The 23,554-nt window shown below is 35.8% G+C and overlaps 1 protein-coding gene across 1 annotated transcript in view; it reads left to right on the top strand.

The window, feature by feature from the left end:
* The first annotated feature begins 16,599 nt into the window (after nt 1–16,599).
* Nucleotides 16,600–23,554, top strand: part of CycA (cyclin A) — a 96,286-nt gene continuing 89,331 nt past the window's right edge. The window contains exon 1 of the mRNA XM_089088257.1: nt 16,600–16,649. The gene's annotated coding sequence lies outside the window, so the exon portion shown is untranslated. The remainder of the gene's footprint in view (nt 16,650–23,554) is intronic.

Raw genomic sequence — 23,554 nt, 5'->3', positions numbered from 1 at the left:
AAAGTTTGGAAGAATCTGAAAATAATTCTACAAAGCAAGATTAAGATATTTGAAGCCACAGTGATGACAGATGTCGAGTATTACGCCGTGAGGAATTAAAATCAATGTTAAGGAAACTAATTCACTTAGCCTAGGAATAAATGGAAGCCAAGAGGGGATATTGGATAACAAGAAGACTTGACTTACCTCGGTAGTATTATTGGTAAAAATGGTGGATGCAGTGATGACATACAAAATAGAATAGCCAAGGCTCAGGGTGTTTGATTTTTTTGCAGTTGAAAAAGTTTGGAAGAATCTAAATATAATTCTACAAAGCAAGATTAAGATATTTGAAGCCACAGTGATGACAGTTGTCGAGTATTTCGCCGTGAGGTTTTAAAATCAATGTTAAGAAGACTAATTCACTTAGCCTAGCAAAAAATGAAAGCGAAGAGGGAATATGGGGTAACAAGAAGACTTGACTTACCTCAGCAGCATTATTAGTAAAGATGGTGGATGCAGTAAAGATATACAAAATAGAATAGCCAAGGTTCAGGGTGTGTTTTTGCAGTTGAAAAGGTTTGGAAGAATCTGAAAATAATTCTACAAATCAGGATTAAGATGTTTGAAGTCACAGTGATGACAGTTGTCGAGTATTACGCCGTAAGGATTTAAAATCAATTTTAAGAAGACTAATTCACTTAGCCTAGGAATAAATGAAAGTGAAGAGGGAATATGGGGTAACAAGAAGACTTGACTTACCTCAGCAGCATTATTAGTAAAGATTGTGGATGCAATGAAGATATACAAAATAGAATAGCCAAGGCGCAGGGTGTTTTTTTTTGCAGTTGAAAAAGTTTGGAAGAATCTGAAAATAAATCTACCGAGCAAGATTAAGATATTTGAAGCCACAGTGATGACAGTTGTCGAGTATTACGCCGTGAGGATTTAAAATCAATGTTAAGAAGACCAATTCACTTTAGCCTAGGAATAAATGAAAGCGAAGAGGGGATATGGGATAACAAGAAGACTTGACTTACCTCGGTAGTATTATTAGTAAACATGGTGGATGCAGTGAAGATATAAAAATAGTATAGCCAAGGCTTAGGGTGTTTCTTTGCAGTTGAAAAAGTTTGGAAGAATCTGAAAATAATTCTACAAAGCAAGATTAAGATATTTGAAGCCACAGTGATGACAGTTGTCGAGTATTTCGTCGTGAGGATTTAAAATCAATGTTAAGAAGACTAATTCACTTAGCCTAGGAATAAATGAAAGCGAAGAGGGGATATGGGGTAACAAGAAGACTTAACTTACCTCTGTAGTATTATTAGTAAAGATAGTGGATTCAGTGAAGATATACAAAAATAGAATAGCCAAGGCTCAGGGTGTTTTTTGCAGTTAAAAAAGTTTGGAAGACTCTGAAAATAATTCTGCAAAGAAAGATTAAGATATTTGAAGCCACAGTGATGACAGTTGTCGAGTATTACGCTGGGAGAATTTAAAATCAATGTTAAGAAGACTAATTCACTTAGCCTAGGAATAAATGAAAGCGAAAAGGGGATATGTAAAGATGGTAGCCACAGTGATGACAGTTGTCGAGTATTACGCCGGGAGGATTTAAAATCAATGTTAAGAAGACTAATTCACTTAGCCTAGGAATAAATGAAAGCGAAGAGGGGATATGGGGTAACAAGAAGACTTGACTTACCTCAGTAGTATTATTAATAAAGATGGTGGATGCAGTGAAGATATACAAAATAGAATAGCCAAGGCTCAGGGTGTTTTTTTGCAGTTGAAAAAGTTTGGCAGAATCTCAAAATAATTCTACAAAGCAAGATTAAGATATTTGAAGTCAGAGTGATGACAGTTGTCGAGTATTTCACCGTGAGGATTTAAAATCAATGTTAAGAAGACTTCACTTAGCCTAAGAATATATGAATGTGAAGAGGGGATATGGGGTAACAAGAAAACTTGACTTACCTCAGTAGGAATACTAGTAAAGATGGTGGATGCAGTGAAGATATACAAAATAGAATAGCCAAGGCTCAGGGTGTTTTTTTGCACTTGAAAAAGTAAGATATTTGAAGCCACAGTAATGACAGTTGTCGAGTATTTCGCTGTGAGGTTTTAAAATCAATGTTAAGAAGACTAATTCACTTAGCCTAGGAATATATGAGTATGAAGAGGGAATATTTGGTAACAAGAAGACTTGACTTACCTCGGTAGTATTATTAGTAAAGATGGTGGATGCAGTGAAGATATACAAAATAGAATAGCAAAGGCTCAGGGTGAACGCGAAGAGGGGATATGTAAAGATGGAAGCCACAGTGATGACAGTTGTCGAGTATTACGCCGTCAAGATTTAAAATCAATGTTAAGAAGACTAATTCACTTAGCCTAGGATTAAATGAAAGCGAAGAGGGGATATGGGGTAACAAGAAGACTTGACTTACCTCAGTAGCATTATTAGTAAAGATGGTGGAAGCAGTGAAGATATACAAAATGGAATAGCCAAGATTCAGGGTGTTTTTTTTGCAGTTGAAAAAATTTGGAAGAATGTGAAAATAATTCTACAAAGCAAGATTAAGATATTTGAAGCCACAGTGCTGACAGTTGTCGAGTATTTCGCCGTGAGGATTTAAAATCAATGTTAAGAAGACTAATTCACTTAGCCTAGGAATATATGAATTTGAAGAGGGGATATGGGGTAACAAGAAAACTTGACTTACCTTGGTAGTATTATTAGTAAAGATGGTGGATGCAGTGAAGATATACAAAATAGAATAGCCAAGGCTCAAGGTGTTTTTTTGCAGTTGAAAAACTTCAGAAGAATCTGAAAATAATTCTACCGAGCAAAATTAAGATATTTGAAGCCACAGTGATTACAGTTGTCAAGTATTACGCCGTGAGGATTTAAAATCAATGTTAAGAAGACTAATTCACTTAGGCTAGGAATAAATGAAAGCGAAGAGGGGATATGGGGTAACAAGAAGCCTTGACTTACCTCGGTAGTATTATTAGTAAATATGATGGATACAGTGAAGATATACAAAATAGAATAGCCAAGGCTCAGGGTGTTTTTTGCAGTTGAAAAAGTTTCAAAGAATATGAAGATAAGTCTACAAAGCAAGATTAAGATATTTGAAGGTACAGTGATGACAGTTGTCGAGTATATCGCTGCGAAGATTTGAAATCAATGTTAAGAAGACTAATTCACTTAGCCTAGCAACAAATGAATGTGAAGAGGGGTTATGGGGTAACAAGAAGACTTGACTTGCCTCGGTAGTATCAAGGAGGCCCACTTGTGCCTCTTTAAAGAGGCGACCCACCACAATGTTAAGTGATATCCGGTCCTAGCTGTCGCAGAGAGACGGCGGTGATCGCATTTTGTAGCCTAAGCTCAAACTAAGAAACATGAAAAATTTTACCCCCCCCCCCCCTCCGACTTTATATTCATGGGGGAAAGTGGGCCGGGAGTTTCGACCCTGCCACCACAGCCCCCCTTTAACGTTTTCTGATCTGGCTGAAATTTAGAGGATAAGCTTTACTGGGGCCTGGGAGCTTATCCTCAAAAGCTCAATCCGATCACTCCTTCCCTGTTTTCCAAAAATCAGATATAGCCACTTAATGTTCATCAAGTTATTTTTTTTATTAGCCACGCCTGCAGGCCACAGTTAGCAAAGGATCCGGGTGAATAAGGACTCATTCGAAGCGGAATTCGACCTGTTAGGGCCTTTTGATATTTTCAGACCGAAGAAAGTGTCCCCCGAATTTATATTTACGAAAAACCTCGTTTTCCTATAAGAGCACATGTTAATTTTTGAAATTCCTGAAAGCATAGTATTTCCTTATTAAATTAGATCAAAATAGTCCTCTTAACCTGACAAGACCGACTGCAAGCTTCCAAAAATTCCAGCTCTCTCCCAGAAGTTTTTTTGTCGAAAATCGAAAATCTTACTTTGTATTTGCTTGCGTTGAAAATAGATTGCAGAGACTAAGAATAATTTAACGAGAGTCTTTGATTTTACAGTGGTCACTATTCCTGTCTGTCATGCGGAAGACCCGGGTTCGATTCCCCGTCAGAGTGAATTTTTTATATATTGAATTTAAAGTAGTATCTCTTAAATTTAAAGTTTAAAAAAGAAACTCAGTTTGTTTTTTAAATCTAATCTATTAAATCCTTCGACTCAACAGGCGTCTCCAGAAGAATATCACAGTCGCCCTTCAGCTTACAGGTAAGTCTCCACTGTTTTGATAACATGCGTACCCGCATGCTCGAAGAAAAGGTGAAAAAAGAAAATCTTACTGTGCATTTGATTTGAGTATTCAGGAATTAAAAGTCTTAACATTTTAACTCCTGGCACGATAAGCTAACAGTTAGTCAAGCAATAATAAGTAATAAACTGTACAAAAACGTGCAGAAATTATTTAAAAAAAACTACGTTTTCGAAAGAGTTACAGAGGCTGAGTCACAAGTTCGAACCTTAAAACGTACAAGGATTAGGGGGTACAGTTGGGGGGCTGCTGCCCCCCAAACCCCCAGCTTTTGCAGCCTCTTTTTTTAAGATTCTTATTTTGGGGGTCTCCCGCCCCCCTCAACCCCCGCTTTTTCCCTTGCAAAGGAATGCTTTGCAACACGAACGAAGTCTGTTTGAATTTTTTACCGTAAGAAAATCCTATTGCATCTTTTTGAATAGAAACAGTACTGAGCCTGTTTGCTGGAATTTTAAAAAGGAGATTTTTCCCTAACCGATAACAAGCTATAATGTGATGAACTTAACAATTTTGAACAGAAGAAAAAGGGAATAGAAGAAGGGCTCAGCATAAACAAGCAGTTTAGGTTCAGGTAGGTTCAGGTTCATCTATTTTTCCATCATACATAATCACACTGAATACATAACTATACCTGGCACAGAGACAAGTTTGTAGTTATAACTATAACAGAAGGAGTTGTCATTGCCAAATTCTCTGAAGATTTAAAAAACATGCCATTGAAACAGTTTCATTCGTGTTGGTACGACCAACTGATTGCAGGCTACAGGACTTAAAAAATCTTAACAAAAGAGGCTACAAAAGCGGGGGGTTTGGGGGCTGGCAGCCCCCCAACTGTACCTCCTAATCCCTGTACGTTTTAAGGTTCAAACTTGTGACTCAGCCTCTTTAAATCTTTCGAAAGCGTAGTTTTTTTTCAAATAATTATTAGTAGAGATGGTGGATGCAGTGAAGATATACAAAATAGAATGGCCAAGGCTCAGGGTGTTTTTTGCAGTTAAAAAGTTTGGAAGAATATGAAGATAAGTCTACAAAGCTAGATTAAGATATTTGAAGCCACAGTAATGACAATTGTCGAGTATTTCGCCGCGAGGATTTAAAATTAATGTTAAGAAGACTAATTTACTTAGCCTAGGAATAAATGAATGTGAAGAGGGGATATGGGGTAACAAGAAGACTTGACTTACCTCGGTAGTATTATTAGTAGAGATGGTGGATGCAGTGAAGATATACAAAATAGAATAGCCAAGGCTCAGGGTGCTTTTCGCAGTTGAAAAAGTTTGGAAGAATAGGAAGATAAGTCTGCAAAGCAAAATTAGAATATTAGAACCTACGAGGATGACAGCTGTTAAGTATTTTGTGACGACAGTTAAAAATTCTGTTAAACCTTCATGTAATTAACTTTTTTCATTGCCAAAGTTTCTTTGTTTCAAATATCTGATATATCCTGTCGAGCTTTTATCAGAAAATGAACATGTGATTATTTTCAACTAAGCTAAAAGTATGTTTTGGACTACCCATAGTGAAGTTGCGGAATTTAATTTTCATCAGGTGAAGAAGAGTCTGGCTCGAACGGACCCACAAAGTAAAGGTAGTAGATAAAATATAGATAGACCATCAAAATATAGTCACTTTCAATTTCTATCTTATCATGCGTCTGCGCTATCTATTTATTTTAAGCCATTCATCTGACGTTTGCGTAACCAGCAGGAAATGAAACAAAAGATGTTATTTTACTTCGAAGTCTGAATGAAACAAAAAGATCCAAAGGCCTATAATTATCATCCATTTTGAAATAAAAAAAAAAAATAGTTAAGAAGTAGGTTTTTGCAAGCAAAGAAATAGAAATATTGCATGGACTAATTGAGCTTCAAGCCAAATCTCTGATTGTTTTTCGAATTTAACTTCCTTTACCAGGAGGAGAGAACCTAAACGTCAGTTATAATTTTGTTGCACTCTACTAAAAACGATTTGTATCTAGAACTGTGTGCTATTTGTTTGTGAGAACATCAACAACAACAACAAAAAAAGAAAACAAATCACCATAATAAGCAAGATATTTGAAAATAATTATTAAGAATAGACTGACTATTTAATATGTAGTGATATTCATTCCTAAAATTCTCAGCAAATTTAGACTTACTAATTTAAAAAATAAATGTTTAAAACATATTTTGTTTCCAGTAAAGCGTAAATGATGTTCTGACGTTTTGAAGGCTTAAGGGGCGTCAAAATAAAATTAATGAGACTTTGGTTGCAACTAATTGAATTGAAAAGGTAGCAAGGTCTTATCCAGGGGAGGACTTAAGGGATTTACCCCCCCCCCCCGAAATTTTTGTATAGATCGTAAAATGTAAAAAAAATACATATAAACAATTTCCGATGCTTTTAAAGTTTTTTTTATCCTCTAGGTAAAATTCTAGTTTAACTACTTTTCACAATTTCGGAAAGGATTTAGGTAAGGAAAATAAAACTTTCTGGGATGGGTCTACAGGCTAAAGTATTTCCCGGGAGGGTATTTTTAAGTACCTACCTCCACTCCTTCTCCCTCTAGAGGGTCCTGACCTTTGATAACCTTTAAAAACCTGTGTGTTATGAAAGTGAAACCTTGCAAAATAGATCTTCTACTTAAATGAAGTACAACACATCTCTTTTCAGCTTCACATTCCTACATCTGATTGTGGTAATTTCGGTTTGGTTTGGGTTTTATCTGACTAGTCGTTGTAATACCTGTTTCGTTTTGAGCCGTATTTATCCATTGATAGCGATTTCTGTTCAATTTAGGTTTGAATAATTATTTGATTCTATTTCTGCTCGTCTTTGGTTCAATGTGTCTCTTTACTTTTCTTTGAAAGAATTTCCTTTTTGGATTTTTTAAAAATCATTTCTGTTGATTTCCAAATGATATTGCTTTAAGTACAGAATTTCGGATGGATCCTGCCCGGCACGAATAGATCTTGGAATTAATTCTGACGACGATTTTTTTTATCGTATAAATATTTATAGTACTATAGTTTGTTATTAATGCTTGTTTACTGATATAAATGCATTTTTAGCTCGTTATCAAAAAGAATTGTAATTTTTTGTTTAAAAAACAAAAATAGAGCGTAAGAAATAAGTGCAACAAGATTTAGTTCCGGTTGAGATTCACTTGATTCTGGAACTTTAATTGAGGTGTCCTTGTGGCCTGAAATTTTAATCGGATCAGCATAAAAAAAGAATATTTCGAGGTAAGAATCAGTAAAGTCAACTTTTCTTCAAAAAGTATTTCCCTTGATAAGATCCTATTGGTCCCCTCAAGTCAAAATTAAAACTGACTTTATCCCTCAGTACAGTATTCCCTAAAAGCTTCAGATAGGCCCATAAATGTTTGATTTATACCCTTAGTCGTACCTGAGATATTGCAGATACACCCTCTTGGCAACCTCGAAGCAGAGCGTGTCTTTTGATTTAGTTCAACTTCTTCTCAACATTTCCTGGAAGTTTCAACTTAAAGCACTTAGCCGTTCCTGAAATATTGCAGATCAATTTAATGTCGTTAGCGGTTCTGAGGTATTGCAGATACGCCCTTTTTCTAACCTGTATGCACACAGTTCATACTGTTATCCGTTAATGAGATATTGCGGATAAGCCCTTTTGATAACCTAGATGCACTTGAATTAATTTTATTAGTTCAATATCCCTCTTACCATTCCCTGGAAATTTCAATTCAATACCATTAGACATCGCAGATACGCACTCTTGACAACCGGGATGTACATAGTTTCTCTTTTATTTTTATTCACCATCCCCTCAATGCTCCTTGAAAGTTTCGTCTTAATACCTATAGTGACATTCAGGATTAAACATGCACCCCTTTCCATAGTTCCCAAATAATAAAACTATTAATATACAATGAACAACTTGCATAATTTACAGCCATTTTCCGAGGGAATGTGGGAGGGTCATGGCATCCCCCAAGACATAGGTATTGTACCTTTCGACTATTTCCAACGAAATCGCTGTTTCAAAATTTGTATGAGATGTCTTTGGCTGTCGAGGGAGGATGACAGCTAAAGTGGGTGTGAGAGAGAGACTGAGTACCCCTCAACGATTTTTGACTGTTAAAAAGGGCATTAGAACTTTTAATTACGCTACCTATGATAATGGCAATATGCAGATTTGAAGCTATTTAATAAACTTGTCAACGGAAACGTCGGTTTTCCGTTGAAGCACCGCCAATATTGAATCCACCACGCTTTATGAAACTGGTGATTTGCATGCGACTTCCTAAATAAATTATATTCTAGGTCAGTACAGTCGTCCGGATTATTTCGAACTAAATGCAGAGCCTGTCTGGCGACAGGCATAAAAAAGCAAAACTCAGTGTTTACTAATTTTTAAGGATCGGGGACAAATATTTTGCCTTTTTCTCAAAGAAAATCCAAAGCCCCATCCAGAATAAAAACTTTTTTCTGAAAGGTTCAACTCTATCCTCCCGCCGTGAGCTTTTCACAACGAAGGGCTTGTGAAAACTACGCATAAAGTCCGTTACCATTTTAATGATACTTACTTACTTTATTTGAAAGGAACAAAACATTTGACGGAAAATTTTTTTTTATTACATATAATACCAATGAAACTAAATTGAACCATACCACATCAAACTGTGAAAAAGTAAAAACCGTACTACGAAAGTTGGAAAACGACAAAGCTGCCGTAATTGGTAGCCTGTAGCCTGAACTATTGAGGTACAGTACCGCAATTTTGTCAAACCCTTTACACGAAATCTTGAATCAGTTTGGGAAACCGAGAATTTCCACATTGACTAGAAGAATTATTAATTAAGAATTATAGATTGTTAAAATTAAAAAAAAGTCAAATCGTTGCCTGCAACAATTGGTTAGGTATCACCTTGCAGCCCATAGGAACTAAAGTCCTTTGCCAAATACCCCTGAATCGTATTCAGTTGATAATTTACGAAATCCTGAGAGACGAGCAGCACGGTGTTCCATCAAGGAGATCAAGTGCTAACCTGAGAGTCAGTTGGGAATACTGATTGAAGAACCGAACGAATGGCAGACAGAAATTTAAATGGTGTTTATTGACTTCTTAAAGGCTTTTGATTCTGTCCAAAGTGAATCGCTAGGGAGAATATTACAATACTGTGGCCTCCTGGACAAGGTTTTAAGTATTACTGTTCCTTAATATAATGACCAGCTAGTGACCAGCTTTATGTAATGACCAGATAGGTATTGTTTGAATTGACGATGGAGACTTGACATATTGGTTCCAGTTGCATTCCGGTGTACGAAAATGGTGAATCCCTTCTCCTTTACTCTCCACAATTCTTACCGACTGCATAGTTCGTAAATGTCACTTTGTTGGAGGGGTTCAGTTGAACGAAAGCAGCACTATCTTTGATGATTTTTCTGATGACACTGTGCTCCTTTCTCATCTTTGAGAAGATCTACAAGAGAACATTACAGAACTCTCAAGCGCAGTCGCACAAATTAGATTGTCAATCAGTACCTAAAACAAGAAAGTCTTGCGCAGTAGCGTCAATACAATCACACCACTGAATTTTGGTTCCGATGAGATAAAGAAGTTGCGGAATTTAAGTATCTTTCAATCCTCATAAATTCTGATGGAAGCCTGGAGGACGAAATAACTACACCCATTGCTTATGCAGGCAATGTTTTTACCAAACTAAGTAAAATCGGGAAAAACCCTGCATTATTTCTGAAGTTCAACCTCCACCTCCCAAATAATGATATCCTCTCCACACTAATGTACGGATATGAGGCATGGGCACTTACAGAACAGCTTGAGAAACGAATAAAAAGTTTTAAAAACAACTACCTCCGGAACATCTTGGGAATACATCGGTATGACCAAACTACGAACACTCCCGTATCTGAAAACAAAAACTAAGCAACCATTGATTGTTCAGAAATCCAGAGTAGTATATGACGGTATAGGGCCACATGGTCCCTCCATTGATTGATGGTAGCCCCCCATTGATTTCTGGTGCTGGATTCTCCCCGGTGTTAGAAGATTTAGACAGCAGAAAGCAATGATTGGGCAATGCCTTGAGAAGGATGCAAAACTGGTGGGATCATTTTTAGTAGAACTATGGTTGCATCTTTTCAGAGGTCGTTTTAAGCGTTCCCGCTAAACTGGCGGGAACATCTTTAGAATACCTATGGTCGAATCTTTTCAGAGAGGTGCCATTGTCACCTTATGGGCCAGCTAATGCAGTAGTAACTAAGTATAAATAAAGAATCAAATTTACTGATACATATGTATAGTACCGGGAGTCCAATAGCTAAACCGTTTGGCCCAGGCTACACGGCAGGCTTGTATATATTGATTTTCATTGTCACCTGTCTTCTAACTATAGCCTCTTCTTGATGTCATGGCGTCACCATAGTTTAGATACGACCACACTGGGAAAAATACAAATTCTTCCTTAAACTTGAGACCTATTTAGATCGTTTGCGGCCAGAAATGTCAATATGCCCGTTTTAGCAAAAAAAAAACAACTATATAGCCGACTTCGATGCCGGCACAGCTGCGCGTCTGGCTTGTAAATATTGATTCTCATTGTCGCTTGTCGTCTAACCACAGCCTCTTCTTGATGACTTGGTGTCGCCGTAGGTTCAATACAACCAACCTAGGAAAAATACAGATTTTTCGTTAAGGTTGTGATCTATTTAGATCGTTTGTGGCCAGAAATGCCAATATGCCAAGTTTAAGAAAGAAAACAACTATGTGGCCGATTTTTAGGCCAAGCTCCGGCACGGCTACGCGGTAGGCTTCTTTGTATTGATTCTCATTTAACTCCACTTGTCTTTTAACTCCAGACAGTGTGAGCCTCTTCTTGATGTCATGGGCAAGGCCCCAGCACGGCTACACGGCAGGCTTGTATATATGGGTTACTATTGTGGCTCGATTTTTAACCGCAGGTAATGTGAGCCTCTTCTTGATGTCATGGCGTAACTAAGCATAAACAAAAAATCAAATTTACTGATACATATATATAGCACCGGGAGCCCAATGACTACGCCACTGGGCCTGGGCACGGCTACGTGGCAGGCTTGTATATATTTATATTGCTTGTCTCTTGTTTTTTAACCATAGCCTCTTCTTGATGTCATGGTGTCACCATAGGTTCGATGCAACCACCCTGGGAAAAATAAAAATTCTTCTTTAAAGTTGTGACCTATTTAGAACGTTTGTGGCCAGAAATGTAAATATGCCAGTCTTAAGAAAAAAAAACCACTATATAGCCGATTTTGAGGCCAGGCCCTGGCACAGCCACGTGATAGGCTTCTATATATTGATTCTAATTGTCACTTGTCTTTTAACTCCAGACAATGTGAGCCTCTTCTTGATGTCATGGGTCGGGCCCCAGCATGGCTACGTGGCAGGCTTTAACACATTGATTCTCATTGTCGCTTGTCTTCTAACAGCAGACAATGTGAGCCTCTTGATGTCTTTATGCCAAGGTATCACCACAGATCAGATGCAACAACCATGGGAAAAATACGAGTCGTTTTCTAAGGATTTGGTCTATTTAGATCGTTTTTGTGGCCAGAAATGGCAATATGCCAGCTTTAAGAAAAAAAAACAATGTAGTCGATTTCGAGGCTGGGCCCCGGCACTCGGCACTCCGCAAGCTTGTATATATTGATTGTCGTTGTAAGTAGCAAACTCAAAATGAATCACCTTTGTTTGATACTCTTTCCTCGGGCTCCACAGGGAATGTATATAAGGTTGAAGGGTCCCAATGACTTGTCACTTTAATTTTTGACATGTTCTACTTCTCGTCATCACTTGTAATTCTCGCTCTCGCATATTTTCTAGCCGCATTTTTTTTGTTCTCGCTGTGGCATATCTTTTAACCGCATATTTGTTTGCTGTTCGCTTTCATTTTTAATTCGTTTTGCTTCTCGTTGTCGCATGTCTTGTAACCGCATATTTCTTTGTTCTTCACTTTTGTTTTTGACTCATTTTAATTCTTATTGACGCTTATCTTATAACCGGTTATTTCTTTGTTCTCGCTTTTGTTTTTGACTCGTTGTAATTGTCGTTGACGCAAGTATTCTAACTTTATATTTCTTTGTTCTTCATTTTCGTTTATCATTACTTCAGACATTTTTTCACGACCCTTTACCTTAACTACTCGGATTAGTTTTGCCCCATTTGATAATCTAGGTAATCCATTTGTTTTCTAGGCAGTACTAATCTGCCTAAAACGTCTTTTGTAAATAGATTCATTACACTTGGTATTTTATACTTAGCTATGTTCCTTTTGCAAAGTTGAATGCATCATGGATATAAACACGATACGATCAGTCCTGGGAGAGAAATGATGTAATTTATTCTCTTGAAATGTGCTCATAAATATGACGTCACTCATATGAACTTTTCCAGAAATTAAAGCTCTAAACGAATTTTCTCAAAATCGTGATCCATGTAGATCATTTTTGCAGGTCAAAAAATTCAAAGAGGCTAATTTTCCAAAATACTTTTGACACGTTTTGATTCTCACTGTGACTTGTAATTTTCGACGCCGCGTATCTTCTAACCGCATATGTCTTTGTTCTCGCTGTGGCATATCTTTTAACCGCATATTTTTTTTTCTTCACTTTAATTTTTTTTTCATTCTGCTCCTCGTTGTTGTATTTCTTGTAGCCGCATATTTCTCTGTTGTTCACTTTTGTTTTTTGACTCGCTGTGATTCTTGCCGTCGCTTATCTTCTAAACGTATATTTCTTTGTTCTTCACATTCAATTTTGACTCGTTGTATTTGTCGTTGACGCAAGTGTTCTAACCATATTTTTCTTTGTTCTCCATTTTCGTTTATCATTACTTTAGACATTTTTTCTCAATACCCTTTACCTTAGCTGCTCGGATTGTTCTTGTCACATTTGATGGTCTAGGTTGTTCATTGGTCCTCAAGGCATTATGAAACTGCTTAAAACGTCACTGACGCAAGTATTCTAACTACATATTTCTTTGTTCTTCATTTTTGTTTTGACTCGCTGCAATTCTCGCTGTTGCTTATCTTCTAACCGGATATTTCTTTGTTCTTTACTTTCAATTCTCACTTCTTGTAATTGTCTTTGACGCAAGTATTCAAACCATCTATTTCTTCATTTTCAATTATCATTACTTCAGACATTTTTTTTCAATACCATTTACCTTAGCTGCTCGGATTGGTTTTGTTACATTTGATGGTCTAGGTTATTCATTTTTCCTGTAGGCATTACTAAGCTGCTTAAAACGCCTTTTGTAAATAGACTCATTTTATTTGGTTTATATTTAGCTATGTTCCTTTTGCAATGGTGCATGCGTTGTAGATACTAATAACGATACCGTTACTCCTGGGGGTGGGGGGGGGGGTGAATGATGTAATTTATTCTTTTGAAATGTGTTCATAGATATGACGTCACTTCAGGGATTTCCCCCCGAAAATTAAGGCTCTTAACGAATTTTCTCAAACTCGTCCCCTATATAGATCGTTTTTTTAGGTCAGAAAGTCCTAAGATGCCAATTTCTCAAAAGAAATATGGGGCTGTTTTCAAGAAAAATACATAAATAAATAAACAAATAAATAAAAACACAATTATTGCTCATTTAAAGAGATAAGATAGAATACAAATATTGTATAAGAAGGATTCCTTGGAGTTCGAGCAGTACTCAATTTTTTAATACTATCATTATAAGAAATATTCAGTAAAGCTTAAATGACACTTTAACCTTTTAGGTTACGTGAAGGGGGCGATCCAACTCTCATTTAAGGTAACAAATGTTCAGTTACAGTTAAACCTGGCTATTCATTTTAGTTTGTGTTCGTTTTAGGCTTCATTTAATTATTCAGAGTAAGTTATGTTCCTTTTTAGTTTAACCTGATTATTCATTCAATTTCGGTTCGTTTTAGGTTTCATTTATTCATTCATGGTAATCTCTTTTGCTTCAAATTCGGCTTCTTATATGATTTAATCTCTGCCCATTTTAGGTTTTGATATCATTCCTTTTTTGTACTTTATCTTCAATTGGATTTTTTTTAAAGTTAATCTTGAGTACCAGTTAGTTTCAACCAAAAGATATATTTCAAAAAAACGAAGAAAAAAACAACAACTCAATAACACAATCACAAGCCCCCCCCCCCCCCAAAGGCTCCATGGCCTGTAAAAGTGGGATCACGAAACAAGACATTCAAATATTAGACTATTAATCTTTTAACCCCATAAAATACAAATAAACACCTACTCACAAAAACAGAGAACAGAAGAAGAAAAAGACAGAAGGAAAGAGAGTTCATTCAAATATGATACTGAAATCAGGCGATACAGGACTCCACAGATTTGGCAAATAAAAGAAAGAAAAAAGAAACACAAATAAATAAATTATCCCCATGTAACCAAATACAGGTTAAAAGTTAAACTAGAGGAAATATGCGACCAGACTTTTTAAACCATTCGCTTTTTTTAAGACCAACTAGAAACAAATAATCAATACACTGCTTGTATATATATATGAAAAAAGAAAAAACAGGACTTAATGAAGAGAGAAAAAACATCCCAAATATAGAGATAAATATAGTCATTTATAAATTAAAACTAACTCTTAAAAAATCAACCACCAGACGTTTGAATGTGCCGAAGGAATGGCACCCTCGAGCAACAGCCCAGCATCGACAAATAAATGAAACCCAAAACGAACAGAAATTACAATAAATAACCGAGTCAAACTCAGAACGAGCAGAAATTAACATGAGTAGGGCTCAAAATCCTTATGGCTTCCCAAGGCCAGAACATAATTTGCACTTTACTGAAAAAAATACAAATAAATGTGTATTGTCATTTTAATATACATATACTGATATTTATTTATCAAAATGTTAATATTATTTGATTGTTTAAAGTTATAAAAGTAAAAACATTTAAATTTTTTCAGTAAAGTGCAAATTATGTTCTGGCCTTGGGAAGTCATAGGGATTTTGGGCCCTACTCATGTTAATTTCTGCTCGTTTTGTGTTTGGCTCGGTTATTTATTGTAATTTCTGTTCGGTTTGTGTTTCATTTTTTTATTGATGCTGATCTGTGGTAGTTTCACGCTTGGTAGATTATTTTATTTTATTTTTGCTCATTTTTGGTTTAATCTAGTTCTTTACTTTTCTTTGAAAAACTTATTTTGAGGAAAAAGTTTTTTTAATTAATAACTGGAAACAACGCTTGTCTGATTTAGGGATTTCGGAGCCAAGTTGTAGTCAACGTGTTTGTCCCCAAGAGTAGCCCTTACAGCTCACTTTTGGATCCCCTCCAAATCATTCCTTTGGTAATCAACACTGTGAGTCTGCGTGCCCCATATGGGACACGAGTGTTCAAGGAGGGTTTCATAAAACATGTTGTTTTCAGTCTGTAAACGGGAAAACCCAAGCCGCGCATAATCACCAACGTTCGTAAAGCACAAATTCACTTCTTCACCAGCTATTGGACATAAGCATTGAACGAATAGTTGACGCTAAATGTAACTCCTAAGGTGGTCGCAGAAGAATTAGAATGGTATAGCGGCGTCGCAGAAGAGAAACCGCGTTTTAGTCGGTTGTACTTCTCATTTTTTTTTCATTGACTTGAAGGCTGTTCGTCATACACTGTGTTTTGAAATTTTCGAAAAATGTGGTTCAAACAAGACACAGCTTGTGAATCCTCAGCAAGATATCTAGGAAAAGTTGACAGATCACCAACGTATTTAAACCAATCATTGAAACCAGAAAAGACGCAATCGATAGCTACAAGAAAAAGCGAAGCAGCTAGTTTAATCCTAAGAGGCACCACACGCAATTTCCACCCATTCTAACTTGGAATCACTGGGAAAAAGGGAATATACTTTTTAATACTGATATCGTTAGAACATGACCTAACAACATGAGAATGTGTGTACGAGAAGGCTTGGTTAGCCATAAATGGTCCAAAAATCAGAAACAAATGTATATGCTTGAGGATATTAAGTACTAATGTGTGATAAACTGACTTGGCCAATGAGAAACGACTCAAGCTTCGTAAAAAACGAAAAAAAGAGTTGAAAATCCACTTCCGGAATTCTTTAATGGCCTTTTTACTATCTAAAGAATGACTTTGTATGCACACTTTTTTACTGATCATATTCACATAAAAACTGCTGTAGGAAAAAGACATACCATAAGCTTGCTCCTAACGCTTAAAAAACCTCATTAGCCCAATCTCGAGCCGATAGCATAAATGGGGCCCTTAGTTTGTCGGCTTGATCAGAAACAGTCTATACTGACTAAAGTAACAAAGGAATTTCAATTGCTGATATCGAGTTGACCGATTCAAATTTCCCTCCAGTTTTTCTTTTAATGAATGACTGATTATTGAATCAATATAGTAAGTCTTCAGCAGTATATTTGGTACTATTGAACAGCTTTTTTGTTCCTTTTGGAAACTTAGAATGACTCCTGGATATCATTCCGTGCCATCAAAGGCTATTTGTCTTCTGTTCATTTAGTTTTTCTTAGAAGACTCCAATAGCCTAGCCTACTGGACTTAGTCTAGGCTAAAACTTCTTGAGGGAAGATTTTGAAACTTCAAACTAATTCAAATAATGCTGCAATATTTGTAAAATTCTAAATGAGTGGTGTTGTATTATCTTGAAAGGGACTCCATCCTTTGACTATTGGAAAAAATTAGTTCATAAGCTTATATAGAATGGTACTATCCAATCTCCTTATAATTAAAAACATTTTAGTCATCTATTTAGAAAATTTGGCCCATCTGTATAGGAAAAATCTAAATTTGCCAACTAGTTGACTAATAACTTCTCCCCAGCAAAACTTAATTTTTCCTAGCCTACTAGACCTAGTTGACTAATAACTTTTCCCCAGCAACACTTAAATTTGCCAACTAGTTGCAATAAATGTTTCCCCAGCAAAACTTTCCTTTTCTAACTAGTTGACTAATAACTTCTCCCCAGCAAAACTTAATTTTTCCAACTAGTTGACTAATAACTTTTCCCCAGCAAAACTTAATTTTGCCAACTAGCTGGAAAGAAACATTGCCCCAGAAAACAATTCATTTTCCAACTAGTTGACTAATAATAGTTAGAATTTAGGTTATTCTGAATAGGCCTAGCATAAAATATGTTAATATTATAGAGTTCTTTCAAATTTAATTATCACTATTAAGTTACAACTTCCATCTCTCTCCCTGTCTCCCTCTTAATGGGAGATTTATTTTAAGTTATATATTAGGCTTTGAAGCCAGGAATTTTTTGTTTTAATTCCCAGGATAATTAGTCTTATACCTAGTCCCAAAAGTGAGATTGAATTTGTCAAAGCTTGGAGGATTATTCCACCTATCTGTGTAAAGAAAATGGATGCATACTTGAAGTTTTGTTCATTTCTATCTTGCATTTATTGGACATAAATTGTGTATGTTCCTTCATTTATCTGTCTTTGTTTCTAAACTGGAGGAATATTTTTGTCTCGTTTTTAGAATTTTCAATTCATTTTACCAACAAGTTGACCAATAGCTTCTCCCCAGCAAAACTTAAATTTGCCCGCTAGTCGACAACAAATGTTGCCCCATCAAAACTTTCCTTTTCCAACTAGTTGACCAATAACTTTTCCCCAGCAAAACTTAATTTTTCCAACTAGTTGACTAATAACTTCTCCAGCAAAACTTATTTTTGCCAACTAGCTGGAAAGAAACATTGCCACAGAAAACAATTCATTTTCCAACTTGTTGACTAGCAACAAGTGTTTATAGTGTAAGTTTGTTTCTAGCTAGTTGGGTAAAGCAAGTATTGCCCAGAAAACAATTATTTTCAAACTAGTTGACTAGCAACTTTTCCCCAGCAATATCCTCCTGAGACCTGACCATAGAAATACTTTTCTGATTATGTTCATTTCTTTGTAGCTGACTTAAAAAAAAATCATTTTGACCATTGATCAACTAAAAAAAAAGTTGACCCCCCTCCCTCCCTCTGGAGGATGTCCACAGGTGTGGACATTGGGTCCCTATTGAGCTAAGAGTATAGTAAAAATCTGTTTCATCTATTAAAAGAGATTTGTCAAAATTTTGAAAACAAAACATTACTCTTCATGAAATTTCTTGAAGCAGTTGTTGTCTTGTGTCAAGCAGAGAATGAGTTTACACTGCAAGCACATCCATCTGGACCTTTTGCAGCATCCATGCCTTCTGCACCAGGCTGTATTTGTCAAGTCCCAAAATTCTGATAGATGTAGTACAGCTCTGGCATATGGTGGAGGGATTGGCCTCTTTTTCACACTCAAAACATGGTGTTGAGTTTCACCCAAGAGTTCTTTGTTGCTATTTTCTTGACCTCATTACTCCAAGCTTCCAGAATTGAGCAAAAACTTGGCCACATTGAAACAAAGGTCAATGAGCTGTTTGAGGTCGCCAGAAACTTCTGGGCCATGGCCCTTCAGTTCATGAAATGCATTGGCTAGTGCAGCATCCACAAAATGATGAAACAGATGCACAGTCCATTTTTTAGTACACGTCTCAAACCGGTATTAGCTGACCATGCAGTCCACAAGGTCAACCCCACCCATGTAGGTGTTGTAGTTGGAGACTACTCATGGATATTTGACCTGCATGTAAGACCCCTGGCGCTTGTCATACCATTTGACCTCTGTCTCCTCTTCTATACCTTTGCAGTTTGAAGACAGGAGAACCACTTTGTTATCATACCACTGGGTCATGGCTACTTTTCTATCTGAGCGCACAGACATGACAGAGGTCCATCTGCCCTTTCTTTTCATTTCTGTTTTGGTAAAAAGCATTGGGCTGTTGGCACCCAAATGGTTCTTCATGATAGTTCTGGTCTCATTTATTTTTCTTTCAGCCAGCATGTCAAGGAGCTTAACAGACGAGAAGAATTGGTCAAAATAGAGGTATGTACCTACTGGTAGGGTCTCAAACAAGCGCAGTATGATCCCAGCTGACAAGCCATGTGCTACCAGCTGCTCTCCCAGGGTAGTGGCTCCCTGGTTGATTTGGAAGTCAAGTATCAGCCCTATGGAGCTGGCAAGGACAAAATTCTTTAATCCAACTGGATTGGGCTTGTTGGGGACATATTGTTTGAGAGTCGACATACCTTGGAAGGCTACCCTCTGTTCGTCAATTGAACAGTTCCTGTCACATGGCAACTGGAGACAGATATTCCTGAAGTTGTCAAGGATTGGCTGCACCTTCCAAAGCCTATTTTTGGTTTTTTCTTCGTCTGAGATTTCTGAATCAACAATGAACTTCAGGTTCAACCAGATTGTGAAGAATCTGTCTCGAGTCATCTTTTGCAATATCACCCTAAACTTCCCAGACCAGCACATGCAGATCCAAGGAAACTTGAGGTTCCCCATCAGGATGACAATGCCAACAAAAATTTTCAGCTTGTCTGGAGTTACATTCAAGCTTTTGTGGTGGGCCAACTGATAGTTGTAGTTCATGCAAAAAGCTGTACATTTGAAGAAGCTCTCTGGGTAATATTGCAAAAAGAGTTGTTCTGTACTCCAGTCATTGTGGTCCTGGAAATGAGCAGGGCCCACGTCTGGGCCATGATGATTATCAAACTGCCAAGACTTCCTCCAGGACAAGGTTGCTGCTACTTTGTCAGCCTTCAAGCGTTTGGCATGGGTTGCTAAGGGTACGTTATATCATATTCTTCACTCCCAACATCTGGAAGAACAGCATAACTGCCTGATGACAGAATGGCTGCAACAGCTGGTTCACCGTCAGAGTCTGAAGACGACAAAGAGTGGTCTTTTATCCATTCCTCATCATCATCTAAATCAGAGAGGTCCAGGTTGCTCTTATTGAGCATTCCAAGGGCATCATCAAGGGAAACTACATAAAGGAACAGGTTCAGTAAGCTTGAAACTAATTGGTAGATAGATTGGCAAAAGAACTATCACTAACCCTAGTGGACCGAATTTGTATTTCTTAGTACAAAAAAAATACAATAACAACACATAGTTACCACTGTAACAAAAACACAACAGGTAACAGTCAGAAAATACAAATACAGGTCATAACTATAAAATATTTTAAAGGTCATAATATAAAAAGATAAAAAGGGTAACAAATAAAATAACCAAATATTCAACAATGAAAAAATAATATATACAAAATAGTTTAATTTTTAGCAGACTTATGGGTCGTGAGTTTGTTTGATTTTATTTGTAAAAAAGGGAATAAAAGTTTTTTATAACGTAAGGTAGAAAAGGGTATGGGAGACAGGATGGGGCTGGGTGGGGACACTATATGGGGGTGGCAATTTCTTATGGGTGAGTGGTGGCTAGGTTGTTGTCAATTTAGTAAATAAAACAATCAGTGACCTCTGCTATCCCCATTAGAATTGATATTTGAACTACAAAAAATCAACCCTAGCTTTTTACTTGATTGGAACTGCCTGGCTACAGGTATGGACATGGAGGTTTTCCAAGTTCCAAAAGATGGCACTTATCAAACTAACTGCTTTTAAAACTATCTAAGCACTGTCTACAATCAAGAGAGTACACCTGATTTTTCTCAGGACTCGTTCCCATTACTTTCTTTTTTTTTTTCTTTTTCTTACCTTTACTTTTTTCATCTCCTTATTTTAGCCTTTTATAGATTGTCAAAACACCACTAAAAGTTGCAGAAACTTTCTGAAAAAAATCACAGATGGTATTTCAGGTCCGAAAAGCACGTTGAAACAACGAAACCTTTGTTAGATGGCGAGGCCTTTGCACAAAAAATATTTTATGGGGGTGTCCACAGACGTGGACACCAGGTCTCAGGAGGATATATATATATATATATATATATATATATATATATATATATATATATATATATATATATATATATATATATATATATATATATATATATATATATATATATATATATATATATATATATATATATATATATATATATATATATATATATATATATATATATATATATATATATATATATATATATATATATATATATATATATATATATATATATATATATATATATATATATATATATATATATATATATATATATATATATATATATATATATATATATATATATATATATATATATATATATATATATATATATATATATATATATATATATATATATGGAACTTGGCAGGTTGCACAAAAATGTACATTTTTATGTGAAATTGCATCTCTGTGAACCCGGGGTAAGACTATCTTGCAGAGTGTTGCATAAGATTGGAAAGCACACTTACAGAAGGAGAAGACTTCTAGTTCTGTGGCTTCAAGACAATTTACTCCTGAATTCAGTTTGTTTGATTTACCTTAGCAGTAGTGCATTTGTTAAAATCACATGCTGCCAATTTTTGTTGGACTGGGTATAGTATGTTTTTTGTTTTCTCTTTATGTCATGTCATTAGCTAAAAAAGTTATTCTGAGGAAAAGTTACTTGCCAAATAGATGGCTCACAAAAGTGTTTACAGGGTAATTTTGTTTCTAGCTAGTTGGATAAATTAAGTTTTGCTGGGGAGAAGTTATTAGTCAATTAGTTGGAAAAGGAAAGTTTTGATGGGGCAACATTTATTGTCAACTAGCTGGCAAATTTAAGTGTTGCTGGGGAGAAGTTATTAGTCAATTAGTTGGGAAAATTAATTAAAAATTCTAAAAATGAGACAAAAATATTCCTCCAGAAAAGAAACAAAGACAGATAAATGAAGGAACATACACAATTTATGTCCAATAAATGAACAAAACTTCAAATATGCATTCATTTTCTTTAAATGGACAGGAGGAATAATCCTCCAAGCTTTGACAAATTCAATCTCATTTTTGGGACCAGGTATAAGACTAATTATCCTGGGAATTAAAACAAAAAAACCCTGGCTTCAAAGCACAATATAAAACTCAAAATAAATCTCCTATTAAGAGGGAGACAGGGAGAGAGACAGAAGTTGTAAAACAATAGTAACAATAATGATAATTAAATTTGAAAAAAACCTATATTATTAGCATATTTTATGCTATTCAGAATAAATTCGAACTATTATTTGTCAACTAGTTAGAAAATGAAGTTTTTTCTGGTACAGTGTCTGTTTTCAGTTAGTTGGCAAAATAAAATTGGGTTGTGGAGAATCTAATTGTCAACTAGTTGGAAGAAGTAAATTCGTCTAGGTAAAATTTATTGTCAACCTAGTTAAAAAGTGAATGTTTTGCTGGAGAAACATCTACTTCCAAATAGTTGGCAAGTTTAAGTATTGCTGGGGAGAAGTTATTAGTCAACTAGTTGGAAAAATTATGTTTTGCTGGGGAGAAATTATTAGTCAACCAGTTGGAAAATATAATTAAAAATTCTAAAAATGAGACAAAAATATTCCTTCAGAAAAGAAACAAAGATAGATAAATGAAGGAACATACACAATTTATGTCCATTAAATGCAAGATAGAAATGAACAAAACTTCAAATATGCATCCATTTTCCTTAAACAGACAGGAGGAATAACCCTCCAAACTTTGACAAATTCAATTCCGCTTTTGGGACCAGGTATAAGACTAATTATCCTGGGAATCAAAACAAAAAATACCTGGCTTCAAAGCCCAATATATAACTCAAGATATATCTCCCATTAAGAGGGAGACAGGGAGAGAGACAGAAGTTGTAACACAATAGTGATAATTAAATTTGAAAAAACCCTATATTATTAACATATTTTATGCTATTCAGAATAAATTCTAACTATTATTAGTCAACTAGTTGGAAAATGAATTGTTTTCTGGGGCAATGTTTCTTTCCAGCTAGTTGGCAAAATTAATTTGTTCTGGGGAGAAGTTATTAGTCAACTAGTTAGAAAAAATTTAGTTTTGCTGGGGAGAAGTTATTAGTCAACTAGTTGGAAAAGGAAAGTTTTGCTGGGGCAACATTTATTGTCAACTAGTTGGCAAAATTAAGTTTTGCTGGGGAGAAGTTATTATTCAACTAGTTGGAAAATGAAAGTTTTGCTGGGGTAACATTTATTGTCAACTAGTTGGTAAATTTTGATTTTTCCTATACAGATGGGCCAAATTTTCCAACTAGATGACTAAAATGTTAGTGATGACTAAAAGGAGATTGGATAGTACCATTCTATATAAGCTTATAAACTAATTTTTGCCAATAGTCAAGAGTGGATATCCATCTTGAAAAAAAACCTAGGATATGCTAATTGAATTTGGGCTAGACCTAGCCTACTAGGCTACTGTCTCTGGGCTACCCTGCTAACAACTCACCACAGTATCATGCCACTTGAGGCC

This window comes from Artemia sp. Qi Xiang Cuo, chromosome 4 (assembly GCF_049724085.1).
Source record: "Artemia sp. Qi Xiang Cuo chromosome 4, ASM4972408v1, whole genome shotgun sequence".
Taxonomy (NCBI): Eukaryota; Metazoa; Arthropoda; class Branchiopoda; order Anostraca; family Artemiidae; genus Artemia; species Artemia sp. Qi Xiang Cuo.
Note: the sequence above shows the minus strand (reverse complement) of the source record. Positions and strands in the feature narration are given on the sequence as shown.